We start from the raw sequence: 19579 nt of genomic DNA, 5'->3' as shown, positions 1-19579 counted from the left end.
CCCAGAAACGGACATACAACAGTCAGATTTTACGAACAAGTCCCCGGTGGAGATAAAAAAACAGCAAGTTACTATCAGGGGAAATGCTCAGCGTAAACACCAGAAACCATAAAGCAAGACAGACGTGCTGCACTACAAAATCACTCGAAATCGGAGCAACAAACAAACAGTCAAGAACACCAACCAGACACAACCAAGGATCCCAACCTGAATACCATTAATTACGTAAACTGCGAAAACTTAGAAGTTAACCTACGGCTTAGCAGATTAGAAAACAAGGATATACTTCAAACAGCTCTTCGTTATGTAATACAAACTAAGCATGAAAACGGGGATAAAATCTGCTTTCAAACTACAGAACAAACTGACAGGATGATCCTAAGAGTTGAAAATCTGCCAACGGACCCCAAAGAGCCAACAAAACTGTGTATTCACTGCTCAGAGGGACACTACAGAGGAATCCAATACTAAAATTGGACAATACAAGTATACAGAGGAAGCAAGCCACACGTTATGTCGGAATGCATCTAGACGAAAAACAGACTTTCAGCCGTCATTTAAAATTGACAATTGACAAAGCCTCCAAAATTATGCACAAACTAGCAAGACTAAACACAACGCAGTACAAATTACCTATTCAGACGATAAGGACGTACCACACTGCGATATTTGAATCCACCGCATGCTTCGCCGCAAGTGCTTGGGCTCACAGACTGAACATACAGACTAACAAGACAATTGCAAGACGAGGTCAACATAGTGTACTCCTGAGAATGAGCGGAGCCTTCAACACCAGGTCACTAGAGGCACCTTGCGTTGTGATGGGGACCTGCCCTACAGACATAACAATACGTTATAGAGCTGCACTTTACTGGCTTAAGAGGGATAGGCTCGATAAAGTCACCGAAATTACGGGAACCAATATTATGAACAAAAGACAAATGACACAATGGCGGGTTTAACCATGGCAGAGAGAGTGGGATGCATCCGACAAGGGTCGCCGAGTACACTCTTTCTTTCCTGATGTACATGAAAGACCACAACTGAAACATGTCGATCCAAGCCGGGGGATGTTCCATTTCCTGACAGGCTACGGGCCGTATCCGGTACATTAAAACCGTATGGGACTAACTAACGATGAAGTATGCGTATGCCGAGAAACTGCGACACCAGAACATGTCACACTGCTGTGCAACACGCTAGCACAAATGAGACCTATACAGAACGACAATGACATCGCCAGAATAATATGTAATCCCGATGACTGGAACACAATAACTAGCGTAGCCGATATTGTATCGAACACTCTGCACGAAGAACACAAGCGCCAAAACCTGTATGGAAGAAGGCGTAGACAAGTACAAACAACACAACAAAGAACATGGGAGGACACAAACACGACCACACATTCCGAAACCGTGGAAGGAACGCTAAGTGAATATGACTCAGAAGGGATCAACATGTAAGGGACCAAAACCAATAATGCATGACACTGCATGCCACAACACAGTCACAAACTACACAACAATCATAAAACAATAAACACCGGCACCACATACTAAGGCTGTAGTAATAAGGCAGTGTCGCTTGGGAGGAGAATGCTCGAAGAACTTTTATTCCGAGGCTCCTCCTCCCCAATGACATCCTACATAGTGTTTAAAGTATACTGCACACAAGCAGTAATGTATTGCTCGTCAAACTGTGTGCACACAAAAGTATATTCTCTTCTCTATTGAAAGCTACAACCAATGAATTTTATATATCAGAAACGTATTAAGTTATTTAAGGAATAATGCATTCGAGTAACAATGAACTATATTCTGTTTCTACTAACAAGTTACAAACATAAGTGTAGTTCTCATGTAAAGCTAAAATTCGTGTATTCCGTGTATTAAGTGCTCAATCAGCATTTAATCTGTATAATCTGTGTAAACATGCATCAGCACAAACCATTTCAGATGAGAAAACCTCGAGCTTGTACCGAGACCTTCTCATCTGAAATAGGTAGAAATAGGCCATTATTAACCAACATGCTACTTAGACTGTATTACACATCTAAATACAGCATATCACTTCCCTCTACATACGCTCATTGTGTTACATTTAATTTTTTTATTTTTCTTTGACATTTGCATTATATAAATTATTCTCTCATCAACTAGGTAGTAACGAATTATATGGAACAATTTTAACAATTGTTAAGCATTCAATTCGTGTAACCTCAGAGAAATCTTTATCTATTTCGTTCTTTATATTATTATTCATAAGCACCCGACCTACCTTACACATCAAGGCGGTGGGTTACTCTGTACTGTTAATGAAATAAATAAATTTCATATAGTGATTTTCATGCAGCTAGTCATAGATTTGAACTGAGTGACGAGAATGGGACAGCAGCTGTTCTGTCCCCCACTGTCCATCCTGTACCGATAGTTGGGGTGCCATGCTCGCCATGCTCTGTGGTGGCTCCCCACTGCTCACAGCTTGCTCGATGAGAACGTTTGTGGTGAAGCCCTAGCGTAGCACTTGCAGTTAGAAATAAATAAAGCGATTAGATGGAAATGTAAATAGAATACTTTGAGATAGATTTCGCTTTAAAAAGGAGTGTTATCTTGATAAAATGAAGTGATATACAGTAGCGATCTTTTATGTCTATAAAGCTGTACTTACATATAGATTAGGCATGATAATAACTTAATATCCAAATATTTGTTTTTGGAATATTGTTATGCTGAACAATATATTTTAAAATTTATTTCGTTAAATGTTTATTACTTCGACTCTTCCTTCTTTAAATTTAGAGCTTTAATTTGTAAATCCAATTGGAAAAAGTTTTCATGTTTATTAGGAAAATGGTTTGGAAATTTAAACTCGACAGAGCAAGATATCCAACCTAAATAATTTCCTTCTCAACAGTATGTTAACAATCACATGAAGAAACATTTTTTTCCAAATAATGGTCGGACGCTGCGGCCGAGCGGCTCTAGACGCTTCAGTCCGGAACCGCACTGCTGCTACGGTCGCAGGTTCTAATCCTGCCTCGTTAATGAATGTGTGTGATGTTTTTAGGTTACTTAGGTTTAAGTAGTTCTAAGTCTAGGGAACTGATGACCTCAGATGTTAAGTCCCATAGTGCTTATAACCATTTGAACCATCAAAATAATGTCTGTAGAATTACTGGAATTATTGTGTACTACTGATACTTAGTCCACCACAAGATGCATACAACACGTCTCACCCACTGGGGAAAGACCTCTTGCCAATTGCATGATAAAAGTTTTAAGATTTTAAGCGAAGTCCCACCGAAAGCGTATCTACAGAATTTCTTTTTTTTCTGGTCAAATGGAGGGTTTACTTCTTACCTGTTTTCTTTTGAGCGTCATTCCCATATTTTGACCATATTTCCCCAACATATTTCTTAAAAACCCCGTGAATATGAGAGAAATTTTCGCATGTGAGTTGAATAGTTGAATAGCATTTGTCTATATTACGTTAGTTAGTCAGTTGTCAAGAGGAACCATACGAAGGTGAGAAAATATGTGTTGTTGAGATCTTTATCTGTTTTTGTGATTATTTATGTACTTGTATGATTTTATGAGCTGGGCCCCTTCGTACTCGGTTGGTGTCTGAGCCAGCGACTGTATTGACGCTTGGGTGTAAATTTTCATTCGTCATTTCTGCCTGAATATGAGTGAAACTAGAAATCGTCATCGCAAGAAATAAAAATAACACAATTTTTGCCAGACTTAGACTAAAACGACCATGTTTCATAGTGAAATTGAGTCACTCGACTATTAAGTCCTAAAGTAAATTTAAGGGAAGGTTAAAAGCGTTATCCAAAAAAGAATTTAAGTTAACAGTCAGAAATAGTCACAATAAAAATAAGAGATGAGAGTTCTGTGTTTTTACAATGCTACTATTTTCACCCAGAGTATTTTTATAAACAGTATCCTCAAGTACTTTTTTCAATAACTGAAAAATGTGTGAGTACTATGTATATCATCTTACCAACGTTCGAATGTAATCGCATCTGTCAGAGATGTGTACGTTCTTGTTTGAGAATAAGTCCAAGTTTACTATGAAACGAAACACGAATGGGCTCGGATACTTAAGACAAATGACTGTCGATATGCTTGAATGGACATTAAATTCTAATCCCCCAGTTTTACGCATAAATTCTCCTTTACTTTCAACCAGTTAAGTGTCAGTTTACATATAATCTGCGTCATATGACATGGACAAAAACGAGGTGACACATTACCTGATGGCACCGGTTACAGAGTTAAGCATCAATTTCCAAATCTTCCTCTCACCACTGAGATCTATATGTTGGCAAATAAGTTTTAGGAAAATGACACGGAGGTTACTTACGTTTGATACGGCAGTTTTCGTCGCCCCATTTGATACAACAGAGTTACTGCTTTTTTCCTGATCTCTACGACAATGACGATAAGAAAATTAATTGCGGCCATCTTTTGATAGCCAGTTTTTTTTATTTCTTTTATTTTGGCTTTGGGTTATAAGGACTATACGGCCAACAACGATTATAAAGTGCCAATCAAACATAATCGCAAAGAAAAGCAGAATAACACAAAATGACGAAGTTAGTATACAAGCACACTGTTTAAGTGCAGTGATGACAATGACAATGGAGCAGAATTACAAGTAGCACTGTACACCAACATTATGACAAACAAACATATGCTCTTATAGAAAAGACAAAACATTGGAGGGCAAACACCGTACATCATACAATAAGTACAACAATAGCTGAAGAACGGAACTGCAAATAGCGTATATAACAATGTGAGATTTATAGCATACAGATAGACGTGCTTAAAATAAAAGAAAAACCCAAAATGACACACACAATACAACAGACGGTTTATACAATTCGTGCCAGTAGAACAGTGACATGAAATGCATAAGAGAGCGACAGTCAAAATGTAATGTGTAAATAGAGGACTGTAAGAAAATGAAAACACAAAGTTAATCACCCGATCACGAACCGAGCTGATGCCTTTTGAAAATGAAGACCTCGGCAAATCATAAATTAAATTTGGATGCCGGTGGCTTTCAAATAGTCTGTGAACAAGTTATATTTATGTTTATCAAAAGGCTAAAGACAAACAGGATCACTGGTAGGGAGCGGGTAACCTCTCCCAACCAATTTCTTATACAATTGTGACTGTGCAGTCGTGTACTTGGAACATGCCAATATGATGTGGCTGAGAACCGTTACTGCCGTTGTGTCCTTATCGCATTGCCAGACGTGATAATCTTCAACCGATGTAGGTGCGCGGGGATAGTCGTGTCCCAGCCTTATGCTGATGGCAAAAGTCGTACGTTCGTCTACTTGACAGCCAGTTTCGCCGATCTGTGCAGGAGACCCACAGGTTGTTCAAAAATGGTTCAAATGGCTCTGAGCACTATGGGACTTAACATCTATGGTCATCAGTCCCCTAGAACTTAGAACTACTTAAACCTAACTAACCTAAGGACATCACACAACACCCAGCCATCACGAGGCAGAGAAAATCCCTGACCCCGCCGGGAATCTAACCCGGGAACCCGGGCGTGGGAAGCGAGAACGCTACCGCACGACCACGAGATGCGGGCCCCACAGGTTGTGTCGAAACTTTTTCTTGGAAGAAGGTAGAACTGTGACGTCGTGGGGGCAGGCTAAGGCAGTGAACAGCAAGCAGCAGTCTTGGGCAACGGATGCGCGGCTATTGCCAAACTCTAACGGCGACGCGCGGCCGAGTACCGGTCGCATCTCGGCCAGGTCGGCTGCATGTCGGACGCCAGTCTGAGCCCGCGGCGAGCGGAAAATTTACAAGCGAGTACGAAACACTGTTCCCTCCGGCTTCCATAGTCTAAGAGTAACGCCGCTGCCTCATACAGAACAGGTGGGAGATCCGATGATGATGATGATTATGTTTGGCTTGTGGCGTGCTCAACCGCGCGGTCATCAACCCCTGTGCAAACTCCCAATTTTTACACAGTCCAATTTTTCACTCAGTCGATTCTAGCAACTGTCATCAATGATGATGATGATGATGATGAAATGAAGAGGACAACACAAACATCCAGTTGCCGGGCAAAGAAAATCCCTATCCCGGCCGGGAGTCGAACCCGGGACCCCGGCACCCACAGCCAGCAACGCTAGCGACTAGAACACGAGCTGCGGACATGGAAGATTCGGATCCCGTATCGAGCACTTGTAACTATGTACGTACTTCTATATTCGAATCTTGGTTACGATAAATTAATCTGTAAATTCCATATAACAGCAGTATCTCATATTGTGTGAAACATTTATCGTTGGCTGGGACTAATGTAGTCCCTTTCCGGCGCGAAATTTAAACTGTGGCTTTGAAGCCATCGGTCAGCAGTTTACGTTCGTGTTGGTGCGTGAGCATCCGCAGAGCCACTAGCAGCAGCCAGGGGGTAAATGCTGGGACGGTACTTCGTTACGCTTTCCTCTGACGCCATAGTTACCAAATCTTCAGTATCTTTTCTATTCTTGTTCTTACAGGGCCCACATTCTGAAGACGTCTTCTCTATGACGTCGAAACGGTTATTAATAAAACACTATTGCTTGCATGGTTACAAGTGGTACTTCATTCCTTGTAGCCACGGTTGACTGACTGCATTGATACACCAAAGAACACTATGTGATCAAAGGTATCCAGACACCCCCAGAAACATACGTTTTTCATATTAGATGCTTTGTGCTGCCACCTACTGCCAAATAAAACCATTTCAGCGATCTCAGTAGTCATTATATATCGTGAGAGAGCAGAATGGGGTGCACTGCGGAACTCACGGACTTGGAACGTGATCAGGTAATCAGGTGTGTCATAAGTCCGTACGTGATATTTCTGCACTGCTAAACATGCCTAGGTCCACTGTTTCCGATGTGATAGTGAAGTGCAAACGTGGAGGGACACGTACAGCACAAAAGCGTACAGGCCGACCTCTTCTATTGACTGACAGAAACCGCCGACAGTTGAACAGGGTCGTAATGTGTAGTAGGCAGACATCTATCCAGAGCATCACACAAGAATTCGAAACTGCATCAGGATCCACTGCAAGTACTATGTCAGTTAGGCGGGAGGTGAGAAAACTTGGTTTCGATGGTCGAGCGGCTGCTCATAAGCCACACATCACGCCGGTAAATGCCAAACGACGCCTCGCTTGGTGTAGGGGGCGAAAACATTGGACGATTGAACAGTGGGAAAACATTGTGTGGAGTGACGAATCACGGTACACTATGTTCCTATTCGATGGCAGGGTGTGGGTATGGCGAATACCCGGTGAGCGTCATCTGCCAGCGTGTGTAGAGCAAACATTAAAATTAGTAGGCGGAGGTGTTATGGTGTGGTCGCGTTTTTCATGGAGGGAGCTTGCAACCCTTGTTGTTTTGCGTGGCAGTAGTACTAGTATAGTGGGTTTACGAGCGCAGTTTTGATATTAAATTGACATGAAATTTAATGAAATTGATCAAGTAATCACCCCCGCCCCGACCACGCCCACCCCCGTCCCCGACCAAGCCCAACCACGCCCCCTGATGACATCACGTGTTTTTTCCTCCTCCCCCCCCCCCTCCCAATTTCCTACCTCCCGTCCACCGCAAACTACAATATAGCCTGAATTTCGAGTTTTTGGGTGAATTTCGAATTTTGGCGGGAATTTCGAATTTTTGTGGAAAATTTCTTTATCCCAGGTCGGTGCCGACATCCCACCCTACCCCCCAACCGGGAACTGACGGAAAATTAAAAATGGTGGTGCCCTTCCTGGGACTCAAACCCTGGTCTTCCTGGGCGGAAAGCCCAAGTGCACCCCACTAACGCAATTAAATCACCAGAGGCGCTTAGAGATGATGGGAAATTAAAAATGATGGCGCCATTTTCGGGACTCGAACCCTGGTCCTCCTGGACGAAAAGCCAAAGTGCACACTCAACTCATGGAAAATGTCCTTACGCGGGAGAGGAAGGTTAGGCTAGTGTACTTCATTTATTTTGGTCGGGAAACTGATGCATAGATCGATCCTAATTATGTAATTACACAAGCATATGCTTAGTGCTACATAAGGAAGGCATAAAACCACAATACAACACAAAGTGACGATACCATACAACTGGTGTTATTCTGCAGGGAAAAAATTTCGCAATACCACTCGAAATTAGCGACAGACACACTCAAACTCTACCTTACACCTATAAGCTGGCGGGAAAAAGGCTGGGGTGTAAGTTACTATCTTTATTCTTTTTGGTGGGAAATACGTCCAACAGACGAGATGCTGGTGTTGGACAGAGAGGGGTTTATAAACTGTATTACCTGTAAGCATACAGTACCTATCGCTGTTTGACATCAGACTTCACTACACATACCTGCTCAAAAACCATCTTGCAGCCCAGGTAATCGAAACCAGTACACACTACCACAGCTGATGGAAAAAATGCATCACAATTCTAATTTCACTCTGAAACTGTGAAAAAACCAGCAACCGTAATGAACAGGTCATAATGCAGCACATGTACTGGGGAAAATCGTCGTCCTAAAAGACTGCAGAGACGCTGATACAATAGCTCCCTACTCAGCAATCATATACAACCGCTCGCTCACCGATAGATCTGTACCTGCAGATTGGAAAATTGCGCAGGTCCCACCAGTGTTTAAGAAGGGTAGTAGGAGTAATCCATCGAACTACAGACCTATATCATTGACGTCGGTTTGCAGTAGGATTTTGGAGCATATACTGTATTCAAACATTATGAATCACCTCGAAGGGTACTATCTATTGATACGTAATCAGCATCGTTTCAGAAAACATTGCTCTTGTGCAACGCAGCTAGCTTTTTATTCGCACGAAGTAATGGCCGCTATCGACAGGGGATCTCAAGTTGATTCCGTATTTCTAGATTTCCGGAAAGCTTTTGACACCGTTCCTCACAAGCGACTTCTAATCAAGCTGCTGGCCTATGGGGTATCGTCTCAGTTGTGCGACTGGATTCGTGATTTCCTGTCAGGAAGGTCGCAGTTCGTAGTAATAGACGGCAAATCATCGAGTAAAACTGAAGTGATATCAGGTGTTCCCCAGGGAAGCGTCCTGAGACCTCTGCTGTTCCTGATCTATATAAATGACCTGGGTGACAATCTGAGCAGTTCTCTTAGGTTGTTCGCAGATGATGCTGTAATTTACCGTCTAGTAAGGTCATCTGGAGACCAGTATCAGTTGCATAGCGATTTAGAAAAGATTACTGTATGGTGTGGCAGGTGGCAGTTGACGCTAAATAACGAAAAGTGTGAGGTTCCAAAAGAAATCCGTTGGAATTCGATTACTCGGTAAATAGTACAATTCTCAAGGCTGTCAATTCAACTAAGTACCTGGGTGTTAAAATTACGAACAACTTCAGTTGGAAAGACCACATAGATAATATTGTGGGGAAGGCGGGCGAAAGGTTGCGTTTCATTGGCCGGACACTTAGAAGGTGCAACAAGTCCACTAAAGAGAGCTTACACTACACTCGTTCGTCCTCTGTTAGAATATTGCTGCGCGGTGTGGGATCCTTACCAGGTGGGAATGACGGAGGACATCGAAAGGGTGCAAAAAAGCGCAGCTCGTTTTGTATTATCACGCAATAGGGGAGAGAGTGTGGCAGATATGATAAGCGAGTTGGGATGGAAGTCATTAAAGCAAAGACGTATTTCGTCGCGGTGAGATCTATTTACGAAATTTCAGTCATTAACTTTCTCTTCCGAATGCGAAAATATTTTGTTGAGCCCAACCTACATAGGTAGGAATGATCATAAAAATAAAATAAGAGAAATCAGACCTCGAAGAGAAAGGTTTAGGTGTTCGTTTTTCCCGAGCGCTGTTCGGGAGTGGAATGGTAGGGAGATAGTATGATTGTGGTTCGATGAACCCTCTGCCAAGCACTTAAATGTGAATTGCAGAGTAATCATGTAGATGTAGATGAAGAAGGCGGTAGTTGAAAGTGCGTACTCCTCGATAGGCGTCTACAAACTGCCGAAAATCGAGGCCCCCTTCCTCCCTCCCTCCACCCCTCCCTCTCTCCATATACCTATGGTTGTGGGACACATGCTCCTTCAAATGGCCTGCTGCGGGTGTTGGAAGGCCACTGTCCGCCCTTTGCTACCACTCTCTATGGTCGCTGGCCACACTCGGCTTTCCACCATCTGGCCTCCGCCTTAAGACGATGGTCCAAAACAACACAAATGGGAAATTGAGTAACATAGTCCCACCCATCCGGAGGAAGCTCCAGATGACTATTTCAAAAGTCGGCTGTTTGCAAAACAGAAAGCCCCTCCCACAGTGCCTTCAGTACAAAGCGTGGCGCTGGCACCACTCAGAAGCGTTATAAATGATCGCTATCCCAACCAAGGGTGAGCCACAGCCTCGTAGGGAAGTCGCCCGCTGTTCTGCGCTGGACTATATAACATCTACTCGACTCCTATAATAAAGCAACTATTAAAAAAGGGAAAAACATTTTCGATGATAATAAATGTTCTCTTTCAACGAAAATAGGCACATTTCATTTTCTTTTAGTTTTATGAGCAAAATCGGTATAGTTTTGACGTTTGACTGCAGTCGCATCTCATTATTTTGTCATGTCCAGCAAAGTGTACCACAATGCCGGCCGCTGGTGGCCGAGCGGATCTGGCGCTACAGTCTGGAACCGCGCGACCGTTACGGTCGCAGGTTCGAATCCTGCCTCGGGCATGGATGTGTGTGTTGTCCTTAGGTTAGTTGGGTTTAAGTAGTTCTAAGTTCTAGGGGACTTATGACCTCAGCAGTTGAGTCCCATAGTGCTCAGAGCCATTTCTTTTGTACCACCATCGATCACAAATCCTCAACAGAGACATGCCCACCTTGCGTAAAATCATGAACTATTTTGATGCGAAAACCACCAATCAATTCAGAAAATCCTCATTATGTCGAAATAAAATTAATCATGAGAGTCACTTTGCAAAGCGAGTAATTTTTTTCTGTAGTCGGATTACACTCACCAGGTAGATCAAATGGGAATCCAGGGGGGGAGGGGGGAGGGGGAGAAGACGATGTTATTTTCAAGGAACACTATTGAGAATGACATCTGAAGCTGACAACAGAGGGGGTTCTACAGCCCACAACATACATTTTGCGTAAGGACCACGCTATTAAAACAGACGATCGTCGTGGCTATGTTACCGTCAGCCTGCATAAAAACCAGTCTTAAGTCTACAGGCACACACACGAGTCGCTTTCTGGTAGAAATGCTGTATAAAATGCTGTCTGAAATGGTGTTCACAATTTGGAATCAAGTCTATCAGTTCAACCACATATTTGCGTTGGATCCTGTAGAGACGTTTTTTAATGATTACAGCCACTGGTGAATTATATTCATGTCACTCTCTTATCTCGAAATGAGTCACCTCTTTCGAACCTATCTACTAAGGATTCCAGTGCTGTTTATAGGCAGTCACTCTCCATCTTGTAACTGCTCCTAAGTCTTTGCCCCGCCCTCCCTGCAGCTTAGTCCATGTGATCATCCCAATTTAAGTCTGACTTGTATGAAAGTTGGAGAGAGTTATATCTGAGACTTCCTGCATCCTGTGGGGAAACAGGACAAGATGAGTGTTAATGCGACAGGAGCATGTGTTGATCACTCATTGGAAATGGGAATATGATATCATAGCTGCGCCAACCATGTACAGTGTGTAAGGCCAGCGCCAAACGAAGCTTTCCCCTGCAACACGAGGTAGTAGAAGAGATAGTACGAGCAGTTACGGTGGTGTTTCTTGTTGCGAAAATTAGGAAGACTCCATATCATACATGGCATGTAGGAAGGACAAAGGTTTTGTGACACATCTTCAAACTACATACAGGTAGTCTGAAGGAGATCTGTGTCTCTCAGGGTTCATTCATTTCTATCACCCAAACATATGTGGTGATCCTATTAAATGTACAGGTACTGGTTCGTTGGAGCAGGTGGGTAGTGATTGAAGTCGTATTTGCAGACCAGTGTAAAGTTTCATCACCTGTACTTTAGGATGACCATATCTAACAGACTATCAATCACACGAGAGGGTTCCTGCACTGCTCCTTCATAATCAGTTTAATACATTGCTTTTTTTCGGTTGTAACACACCCAATAAGTCTATACCACTATACACTTTGTTTTTTCTACCATGACAGAGATCCATGTCAGCTGCTACTAAACCAACATCAACACGTTTCGATCCTCTGGCTATCACAGAAAACTGAACATCGCATGACAAAAACTGTACAGCTACCACACCACAGGCTGGTAGAAGTAAAACACAGATGCGATGTTTCTCATTGACTCATTGATAAAAATGTGGAAGACGTCGCAACATGTGTAAACTGCAAGAGTTTGCAGTATTGGTGAGCGCTTCCAAAACTATTCGAAGGTGATTACCTGTGCAGTTAATCTCATCTTCCCATCGAAAGGGTAGTGGATGTCTCGGTGCTCCATTTCGAAAAACATTGTTCCTTGATTTTGTAGTCATGTGCATGATTAGTGTTCCAGTGTTGACCATCGCTGGAAGGTGCTATTCACAACACGCATGAAGTAGCACAAATAAAAAGAGGTACTGTTATCTTATTGGTGAAGACAATTTAAAAAAATTAAAACAAAAGCATTTGTTGGGTATCGCAGCGTATGGAAATAGGATGAGTCTGTAGCAACGAGGAACACTTCCAAACAACTGTATTAAGGTGATGATCTCTACATTTAATCCCATGTTCCACAGCGACAAGAAGCAGATATCCAGTGTTCCATCAAGGTTCCCTCAGTGTTTTTGTAGAGATAAAGACTTAAAAGAATTCAAATGTTTAACACAAAGGTGCAGAGTAAAGGTTTTCAAATGAAGGAATTTATAAACAAAATGCAGTAACATGTTGCAGAAGTTAAGACTACCTGCTTATTTAAAAACGTAGTTGCCGATCATGTTGATGTCGATTGGATGGTTTTATTGGTCAACGGTAATTCATATCGATGGGAATGGAGGAAAATGCAAGTAAATGGGCTTGCCGAGGATATATGAATTTTCACCTGTTTTCGGGACGAGGCTGGAGAGTTAAAGGTGTCAAGCTCTGAGGGAGGAAGCGTGTCATAAACGATGGAAAATGCTTGGATACCGGATTGTCACGCAGCTGAGTGTGTTGTGAGTGGGGAAGCAAAAGATGTGAAACAGAATTTCTTAAGGCACTAGCCCTAAATTATAGGGATCCATTTAATAGAGCTTGCTTTCCCATGGCCTCCATTTACCACCCACCTCTGTAGACGGATTTGTTTCGGCGGTACCTAAACTAAAACTGGAGCGATACACGCAAGATTAACATGGCCCCTGCGCAAGGATGGTCCTCTGCTTGTCAGAATGTGGAAGACGACGGTCAGCAACAGTTGAGGCTATCTGGATCATAGAATGACAAATAATAGCCTGCTGTCTCAGTTTACCACCGCATTTCATTACACCTCATTTCTTCGTTCACCCGGAGGTAACTACTTTCCGACGATTAAGTCACGAGTAGCTATCTGGTAAAAAGATGGACTATGAAGTACCTGCATAGCTATGACGGCAAATCGCATCTCGACTACTGGAATTTTGTGCAAAGTGCTTGTGATGAGATACAACGATGGTCCCATCATGGGAAAAATTTTTACAACTATCTAGGACAATATTTAACGCCTAGTAGCGACGATGTGGTGTGTTCAGTGAACACGGGATGCGTGTTTAATTTTCCCGTTGCCGTACACACTTTCACCCCTGGACTGTGCCGACATTGTCTACCCCTTATGTTTTCAGTTACTTGTTGGCTTTGCCGGCCGCGGTGGTCTAGCGGTTCTAGGCGCTCAGTCCGGAACCGCATGACTGCTACGGTCGCAGGTTGGAATCCTGCCTCGGGCATGGATGTGTGTGATGTCCTTAGGTTAGTTAGGTTTAATTAGTTCTAAGTTATAGGGGACTGATGACCACAGATGTTAAGTCTCATAGTGCTCAGAGCCATTTGAACCATTTGAACTTGTTGGCTTTTAGGGGGTTCAAAATGGTTCAAATGGCTCCGAGCACTATGGGAGTTAACTTCTGAGGTCATCAGACCCCTAGAACTTAGAACTACTTAAACCTAACTAACCTAAGGACATCACACACACCAATGCCCGAGGCAGGATTCGAACCTGCGACCGTAGCGGTCGCGCGGTTCCACATTGTAGCGCCTAGAACCGCTCGGCCACACCGGCCGGCTTTTAGGGGGAGGGAGGGGGAGGCAAATTGTTTACTCTCTCCCTAGCTTGCCAACGGTTGTGGTTACGGTGCCGGGCACGGCGTGGCCAGACCTCGAGTGTCTGACCCCTGTCCACTACGCCCCTCACGTGCTGCTGCGATGACGGAGGCGTACCAATTGGTTCTCCTCCTATTTGTTACCCTTACGTTCATCCTCCTCACCTATGGCGATGTGATTCCCACGTGCTTTGTACCTTGTGTGTGATTCATAAAAGTTTATGTTAATACAGTTATATTTACCTTTACGTGTTTTGGTCCTTTAAGTATACGCTTTGCTTCAAGACTGCTTATGTCGCATTCGTATGTTATTCGACACTTTCTTTGAGTTGTCAAGGCTGTACGCCTGGTTGGTTACGAAGGAGTTGAAGTTTGTGATGTCTGAAGATGGGTGTAATACCGAAACGCGTAACATGTTCTAATAAAAGAGTCAGTTTAATATCTCATGACTGTATTGCGATTGTACAGCACTGGTTGCCAATTATTAACACGTCTTCTGATATAAGAGAAAGCTATTCATATTTTTTTTTAAAAAGTCGTTAATACACCCCTGTGTGATGACGCTCGAGTTGGGAGTTGGAGGTACGCCGGTTAGAATATTGATAGTGGATAAAATTCTCACATTCGGTATTGGATCGACACGGTAAGGAGAGGTGGTGGTGAAAAGTTTTCAATCAGCAGCCTTTGCACTAATGTCATGGACTAAATCCGAAACCTCCCCGCAGTGTATTCTGAAGTGAGAGCATGTGAATCTGTTGACGGTGATAAATCCATCGGTTGGGGACGTTAAGCAAGGCGGCCGCCTTGGTAGGTGGTGGTGGTGGTTAGTGTGTAACGTCCCGTCGACAACGAGGTCATTAGAGACGGAGCGCAAGCTCGGGTTAGGGAGGGATTGGGAAGGAAATCGGCCGTGCCCTTTCAAAGGAACCATCCCGGCATTTGCCTGAAACGATTTAGGGAAATCACGGAAAACCTAAATCAGGATGGCTGGAGACGGGATTGAACCGTCGTCCTCCCGAATGGCCTTGGTAGAGTAGGCTGTGTGCTGACAACGTTTCTCATCCTCGTCCTTCTCTGTTCTTCATCAAGCAACAAAACATAACACTGCACTATGCACGCTTCCGTTACACTGGTCTCCACTCTACAAATAAACGTACTGTGGTGTCACCGCCAGACACCACACTTGCTAGTTGGTAGCCTTTAAATCGGCCGCGGTCCATTAGTAGACGTCGGACCCGCGTGTCGCCACTGTCTGATTGCAGACCGAGCGCCACCACACGGCAGGTCTAGAGAGACTTCCTAGCATTCGCCCCAGTTGTACAGCAGACTTTGCTAGCGATGCTACACTGACACATACGCCCTCATTTGCCGAGACGATAGTTAGCTTAGCCTTCAGCTACGTCATTGGCTACGACCTAGCAAGGTGCCATTACCAGTTTATATTCAGATTGAAATAATGTCTAAACAAGAGCGATGTTCTCCAATTGAGGATTAAAGTTAAGTATTCCAAGAACTACGTTCTTTTCTTTATAGGATAATTACTTTACCTTGTTCCAGACCTCACGCCAATCTGCGTGAGCTTTAACGCGTGCATTTCGGCCTCCTCTAGCAACACGGTGTTGGCTCTTCTGCCAACACTTCACGTACAAAACATCCGCCACATATCCAGAAGGAAAGGGGACAACATGCGTGGTGGAAGAGCATGCTTTCGGACTGGCTAGTGAACCCACCCCGTGTGGTTTCTCAGCCAACAATGTCATACGACATTTACATTTACGAGTAGACCTATCCACCCTCGAGCGTAGTCTCGGTCTTTTCTTATCTCATGCTGTCAAGCAAAGATCTTCCTTCGTCCATCTATATCCATTCGTCTGGCTACATGTCTTCCCTATCACCTTTCACTTTCATCGGAATCACACTTACGTCTCGACTCCACTTTGTTCCTCGATCCATTTGTTTGTTCTTTTGTGTTGCTCATGTGGAGATTTAATACATGTCTTTCTAGAATCCCACAACAGCATTTTTTCATTCAAGATAATTAAAAGAGATTTGTATTTTTAAATATTTCAGTTAGATGATGTAATGGTATAACGTACTGCCTTGAAATGTAGCCGACTGATTACTCACCGCAGGCACCGTTTGCTTGGGATACCACAACTTACTTTATTAACACACATTAGTAACCTCGTTAATAGATTTTCAGTGACACAAATGAGTACAGGAAATCGGTGATTTACCTTACTTTATTCATGCGTGATTTATCTTGCATCCTGTAGTAATAATAATAATAATAATAATAATAATAACATTAGTTTTGTATCATACCCATTCCGCAAGTAAATGACAACGTCGCTGCTTTACTCTGTTAGTGTAAGTATTACAATAATAAGAGCGTGCCAGTTAGATCTTACGTCTAACAGCAAGTAACGTCCCACGAGTTAAAGGATATGTACTCCCTCTAGTCGAAGATAAAAAAAAAATGCTAACGCTAATGACAAGAGCAAAGCTTAGCGATGTAAGAGATTCATTAATATAGAGAGGACACTAAAAAATTACATAAAGCGAAATCTGAAACCTACAGTGTGGCCAGTTGGACAGTTGACACTACGTCGTTAAGTTGAGAAATGCGTGTGTGTTGTAGATATCGTGTAAATGAGTCTTAGTTTATTGGAGATACGCAGTAACAAAACACGCGGAACAGAATGTCTAAGAGATATAAGTCTGTTCTCCCAGCCGATAGAGAACTGGACTTCTGTTTACGTTGTTTTTTTTCAGTTTTATTTTCGAAATACCGAAACATAATTTAGAGTATAGAAGCGCTCAAATTTCCTAATTAAATAAAAATATTGAAAGTTTGGAGGCGTATAATGGAGCTGAAGTAGTTTGTGGAGGCTATGTTGCCGAAACTGTCATACTTTGCCACTAATATACGAGTTTCTTCCTCGTATACTCTCTGTCAGCAACCGGTTATTACGTCAGCATATCATTGGAGGAGAAAGATATTGAAATACGCTATCTTATTATCGAGTGAAGAAACAGTACCGAAATAACAGAAAAATTAAAGAACGCAGGAAGTACCGTGAATGATTTTAGCCCCTACGCTACCCCGAAAACTGGATTGTAGTTGAGCATTCTCTAGAAAACGATCATCGGATCAAATATGATGAAACGTGTGAGTGAAATACTTTCCATAGTAACTCACATGAGACAGATATGATGAGCGAGAAAATATATCTATATCTAACTTTTTCCTGTGACTGAAATTTGGGACTTCATGGATTCCCGTACCGGTAACAGAACCTGTTCTAGATCGACTGTTTACAACGTCCAGATGTACCATTTTCGGACCAGTTTATTTCTCATCAACTTACAAGAGAGATTCTGTCTGTAAGAGCTGTAACTGAAGTGAAATAGAGCATGCCATGGTAGTAGCTAGCTCTTTTACTATTGTAGCCTTAGTAATTGATTCAATATCATTAAGTCCCAGTTAACTAATAGTAACATTCACGAGTGCTCAAGTCTGTAATATTGAGATGAAATGGCTCAGGGTACCGTGGAAGGAATTGTCCTGGAGTGTTTAGTCGCAGGAGAATAAACAGATATAAAAATTTTCTCCCGGGAATTTTATGAGGACGTATGTTGTATCTCAGAGAGAGAGAGAGAGAGAGAAAGAGAGAGAGAGAGAGAGAGAGAGAGAGAGAGAGAGAGAGAGAGGCATGCAGCTGACTAGGACGTTTGATGGTGACGATAAAGTTTCCGGTGTAAAGTTAAAAGTCTGAGGCCTTGATGTAAATGGTTAAGAGACAGAAGCCTCTGAAGTTAGCAAAGAAGCACTGTTAAAATAATGAAATATGTTGATGAGGTAAGAACATGCAGTGAGACACAATGAGGGAATAATAAAAACGTGCAGCATGGATACCTTAACATCGAAATTAACAGAAAGTGTGATAACTGGGAGCGGGAGGTAATGAAATTGCCAGAGGTGGCTTAATAGGATAACGGTACTACCGAAGTTAAATGTATCCCTACTGCTGAGGAAACGCAGAAATACGTACATGCCATGAAAAGCAGTGATAGATAAAAATTACCCATTTTTTTTAAATTCTTTTGAATAGTTCTTTCTTTGGTGCACATTTTTCCCAGATACTAGAGTCACCGAAGTGTGTTACTCGGCGGATAATATCACCAGTAAGAACCTCAGAAAAAGGACATTAAAGAAATATACTGTACATCTGCATCTGGATTGGGTTGATTTCGGGGGAAGAGACCAAACTGCAAGGTCATCGGCCTCATCAGATTAGGGAAGGATGGGGAAGGAAGTCGGCTGTGCCCTTTCAAAGGAACCATCCCGGCATTTGCCTGAAGCGATTTAGGGAAATCACGGAAAACCTAAATCAGAATGGCCGGACGCGGGATTGAACCGTCGTCCTCCCGAATGCGAGTCCAGTGTGCTAACCACTGCGCCGCCTCGCTCGGTCTGCATCTGGGAAACAACTGTAAATTCCACAGGAACAAGCTGCGGGAATGTAGATGTACTACAAATCTTTAAGTGGTTGAAGCGCAGAAAATAGAAGAAGAGAAAAGAACCAAGGAGGCTGACAGGTCATCTAATGCTAGGATCAACTTAGATTTAAACTTAACCAACAGAGAAAACATCACGGAGAAACTTTCAGTGTTAATAAAATACCAAGTACGAAAACAAGGACGAACTACATAGTTCTTACAGTAACTGTTACGCTTACGTGAAATACACGCATGCTGCTGAAATGAGACTTCTCAGGGCTTTGAAGGCTGTAAGATAGAAATAGTCACATTGGGAAGGAATTAAACATATTTAATGGAGGAAACAAAATCGAAGACAACAGAAGAAAATACAGAGGGCATCTTGAAAGAATGAATGATGGCAGACCACCTTATGTCAGAAGTTATGAGGGCGTGTTGAAAATTATGCCTCCGAACTTTTTATGTGGAGACTCTTAAAGCTTTTTTTAAAAAATGTTCAAATGTGTGTGAAATCTTATGGGACTTAACTGCTAAGGTCATCAGTCCCTAAGTTTACACACTACTTAACCTAAATTATCCTAAGGACAAACACAAACACACCCATGCCCGAGGGAGCACTTGAACCTCCGCCGGGATCAGCCGCACAGTTCATGACTGCAGCGCCTGAGACCGCTCGGCTAATCCCACGCGGCTTTAAAAAAAATAAAACAAACTTTATTAACATAATGCATCCTTATTCTTCATATCTACGTAATCGTCTCTC

Source organism: Schistocerca serialis, chromosome 4, assembly GCF_023864345.2.
Source record: "Schistocerca serialis cubense isolate TAMUIC-IGC-003099 chromosome 4, iqSchSeri2.2, whole genome shotgun sequence".
NCBI classification, from domain to species: domain Eukaryota; kingdom Metazoa; phylum Arthropoda; class Insecta; order Orthoptera; family Acrididae; genus Schistocerca; species Schistocerca serialis.
The sequence above is the reverse complement of the archived record's forward strand: the minus strand, read 5'-3'. Positions refer to the sequence as shown.